Source organism: Vidua chalybeata, chromosome 4 (assembly GCF_026979565.1).
Source record: "Vidua chalybeata isolate OUT-0048 chromosome 4, bVidCha1 merged haplotype, whole genome shotgun sequence".
NCBI lineage: Eukaryota > Metazoa > Chordata > Aves > Passeriformes > Viduidae > Vidua > Vidua chalybeata.
In genome coordinates, this window is record NC_071533.1 from 4,875,125 (window position 1) to 4,879,533 (window position 4,409).

At 40.6% G+C, this 4,409-nt stretch overlaps 1 long non-coding RNA gene across 1 annotated transcript; it reads right to left on the reverse strand.

Moving 5' to 3' along the window:
- Positions 1-204: 204 nt before the first annotated feature.
- On the reverse strand, positions 205-3,949 carry LOC128787425 (uncharacterized). The gene is made up of 3 exons (XR_008430718.1): positions 3,821-3,949; positions 1,111-1,166; positions 205-398 (listed from the first exon to the last, which is right to left on the reverse strand). It is a non-coding gene; the product is annotated as an uncharacterized LOC128787425 (long non-coding RNA).
- Positions 3,950-4,409: the final 460 nt, after the last annotated feature.

The window sequence follows — 4,409 nt, forward strand, 5'->3', positions numbered from 1 at the left end:
AACATCCTATTGTTGCGGTCATGGCAAAAGCTGAGCAGTGGTTTGGGCTCATTAGACCCCACCCTAAGTTCTAGATTTCACCAAGAATACCCGTTTAACAAAGAATTCGTTTAGCAAATAATTCATTCCTTTAATCATTGTTTTCCAAGGGAAATTTAATTTAAAAGATGTATTTATAACCGAGTGAAATCCTAAGCTATGCAAACAAAATTATTGTTTGAAATAATTCCCGTCTTGTTGGGACAAGGTCCAGAAATCATATTTTGTCAGAGCCAAGCTGCAATGGAGTGACCAGAATTCTCTTCCAAACCTAGTAATCCACAGCTTCAAGGGCCAAATCCTGCCTTCGGCTCCACCGCTGTATGTTCAAAGCTTCTCCACTGACTTCACATTTGGCCCTATATATGGAAAACAAGATTTCACCTCCATGTCATGTTTTGCTCAATTTCTTCTTGGATTTCTCTTTGTCCATTTTGCTCCCAGATTTAATAACAAGGTTTAAAAACAGCCTGTAGATTAACTCAATAAAACAATATACACGGTCCATATACCGTGGGCCAAAAAGCCAGTAGAATTTGGAGTGTGCTGGTGCCTGGAACCGAGGTCCAAAGACATAAAACATCTTTTGCTCTGGGTGATGGGGAGCTGCCTTTTTTTTTTTTTTTTTTTTCTTTTAAGAGGCAGAGAAATGTAGTGCGAGCTATTGCACAAACTAAAATATATTTTAATTAATTTCAGGCATCGGGGCCTGTCAGATTTAAGGATCTCATTTCATCATGTTTTTTGGTAAATTGTTACCATGATTGATTCTGCTTTAGGTGCCAAACCTCGCCCTTATATGTGTGAAGGCAATGAGGAAGAAGGAGTCTCCATTACCAGCCTTTCCATTTGCATGGCTCACATAGAAGTGAAATGAAATATCACTCTGTGCCTTTCTCCTTTTCCTCCTTCCCACCTTAATTATGAAAGAGGGAGCAAAGAAATGTGTAGGAAAATAACTTTGCAAACTTAAAGTATCTTGAAAGGCTGATTGAATGATAAATTATACATCCATATGGAGCTTAGGAGTCATCTTTCTAAACTTTTGTCCACAACCAAGGAATATCAGACCTTTTTGAGGAAGAGTGGAAGTTGGGGCAATCAAATGTCCTCCTGCTGACATGCCTCTGGAAGAACAAGTAAGTAAGTATAAGATTAGGCAACAAGCACTGTTTTTCAGCTCCACACTTATTACTGGAACTGGATAGACTTACATGTGTAGGGAAAGAAATAGAAAATAATCCTGTCCCAGAAAAGTAATTCCTTTCCTATGCATATGAATTCAGAAACCTATGACGTGATTTATTGTTTCCTTAATGGAAATTAAAACTCAGATATGTTGTTACAAATATTCCTTTCAGGCAATAATGTTAGAGGTACAGAAGCAACTGCAGAGAATGATCAGTGATCAGCACTGATCATTCAAGGTAAATAACCTTTGGGAACTGCCTAAGCAAAATATGGGTTTTTATGACACATTGCCTCACGGTTCACAGCCTAAATCTGGCTTCTATTGAAAGTGCAGATATGTTTGATCAAAAATTTAGCAAGGCTGCCTTTCCATATCAGAAACATATGAATCCATTAACTGCATTCCCATCTGCTTTTTATTCTGGCCTTGTTCTTTTGTCCTCTAAAGCTTTGGCCTGCTTTATATAATTTCACAGGGTTGTGTGTGAAGGAGTTTCTATTTATTGTTGGTTTTGTCATTACTATTGTGGTTAGGTACACTTTCACAGGAACTGGGGATGCTGAGCAGAAGTAAGAGGGTGGGAAGCAAATGACAAAGTAGTTGGTTGCTTTGCAACTCTTCCTACAGCAGAATCTGTCCTGCCTCTTCCCACTTCTAGTCAAGAAACAGGATTCAAAAAGTTTATCATGCCCCCAAAAAGAAGTCTGCTGAGATGCACTGTTGCACATGACTGCTCTGGGTTTCATCTAACGTACAAGTCACTGAAGGTTACCTTCCTCCCTTGGCTTCTTGTAGCAAAGTATTCATCTATAAACCGCTGATGGGAGAAACAGAAAAAACTTTGAGAGAAGAAAACTGCAGCAGACACAGTTTTGTGGTCACTGCAGAATCTCAGGTTGTTTGACTGTAGAAACCTATTATTATTTTTATTATTACAGCATTTTCTGCCGAGATTTTCTTTGCAACAACATTGCTTCATTGCTTGTCACTGCCATCACTTGGCTCTTGTGCACAGAAGACTCAAGGGCCCATTTCTCTGCGCTCTCCTATGCCCTTTTTTCTTCCTGGGGACATTCAGAGGCGCAAGGATGCCCAGGCAGACCCAAGGCTGCTCGACATAAATGCAGCCAGGCTTCAAGTTCACTTGGATGTAGGTGATAGATTGATCTGCTCCTCTTCCCCAGGTAAAAAGAGAACATGATTCATTTGTGTTTCAGTGAATTTACATTAAAAGAATTTATCTAAAAAGCTCATACAAATCTTGTGCAATTTATGAAGCGCAATTTTTAAAGTGAGAGGAGGGGGTTCCTAGCAGAGAAATGTCAGGTAGGACTTTAAAAGATATCGCTGCTTCTTCAGTTGTGTGTTTTAAATACACATCATTAATGAGATTCCTAAATGTGTTGCTGCTAATGAGGTCTCTAGTGATGTGAGATAGTCTCAAATTATCTTCCATCAGGAATATTTGCTAATTACTTTGCATGGTTGTACTAAGCAGAAATTTCCATGTTAAAGGGGCCTGAAAATTAGTCTCCCCCTCACAGTAAATAAACTCCTCCAAAGTTTTCTCCAGGGGGTAATAGGAGAGGAAAGGCACTGGGAAGCCCTGAGATCCTGGCTAGTACATTTCAGGAAGAAACAAGACAGCATTATTTTTTCAATTCCAATAGTGGTCTAAAATAAAAATTTAGGATAGAAAATTATACTCCAAACATTCAGTGACATTCCAGTTCAGTTTTCACTCTGTTCAAAGACCATGCCAGAAATTGCTATAGTGCTTGTCAAAAGAAACAGTCACGATCATTTAGGCAAAATAATTGCCTTTGATATTTCCTTTCCCAGTGAATAGACTTTCATCTGAAGGAAACAGACTTCCTAATGATGGCAGTTCTCCAAAATTGTATAGAAGTGCTTATTCATTATTGATGTGATTATCATTGGAAAATCCGTATTATGTCAGATTTTTGCTATTACGAGTCAATTCCAAGAAGCCCAGTGCTGACTTTTTCACCCAAAAGAACAGATGACTTGAATGAGAAAAGAAAGAGCAAATCCATCTTAGCAGGGAGCAATGCATCCATTTTGTGGATACAGCACTTAGTGCTTTATCCCTGCTCAAGTCAGGTGCAATCTTGGCCCCTGGATATTCACATGTTTCTGGCATGTTTTACCCACTTCAAAGCCTCAGAGGAGAGATTTGCTGCTTCCTGGAGCTGTCTCCTTCTTCAAAAAAATATTCCTCCTCTGGAATTTTCCCCAGATTTGAGCATTCACTTGTAAAACCCTCCACCACCAGGTGTTTGCAGTGTGTGTGAATGCACTGCCAGTGTGCACTCCAAAGCACACCACTACACCTGGTGGTAATTAGGGTATTAATTTTTAAGCCTTCTGTGGGTGAAACGGTCTCTGATACAGTGGTAATTCTTGTATGGAGAGAACTGTAAAATCACAGAATGATTTGAATGGGAAGGGACTTTAAAGGTCATCTTGTTCTAATCCCCCCACCACACCTTCCACTTGACCAGTGGAAAGGTAAAAAGGGAGCATGGATTCATTGTGTTTCAGTGAATTTACATTCAAAGAATTTACCTGAAAAGCTCATATAAATGCTGTGCAATTCATGAAGTGCAATTTTTAAAGTGAGAGGAGGGGGTTCCTAGCAGAGAAATGTCAGGCTGCTTAGTGCCCCATTCAACCAGGCCATGAATAGTTCCAGAGATGGGGCACCCACAACTTCCCTGGGCAACCTGTGCCAGTGTCAGAGCTGATACTAAATCCAAAGCTATGATGGCATTGCTAAGGCCCATGGTACCACTGTGACATGGCCTCACTGAGATTCAGAGGTCCTGTGAAGGATTGTCTATGAGGGATTGTCTGCCTTTGCTTCCTGTTCTCTTTGGGTTTGGTCAATCCCTCCTGGGACCAACATTTCACCTTCTAGCAAAAGCTGTGGCACAAAGCTGCCCTGGAGCTCCTCCAGCTCTGCACAGCCTCTTCAGAAGTCACCTCTATGTCTTCTTACATCAATTTGCCTCCTAGGCCCTATACGGCACAGCAGACCTTGGGGTACAGGGAATTCAGTGGGACCGAAGGCAGAGTTCTGAAAATCTGGATGCAAAGGCACCACAACATTTCTTCACCCTGTATGAGGACAAAGGCTATGTAGTTACCACTGCCT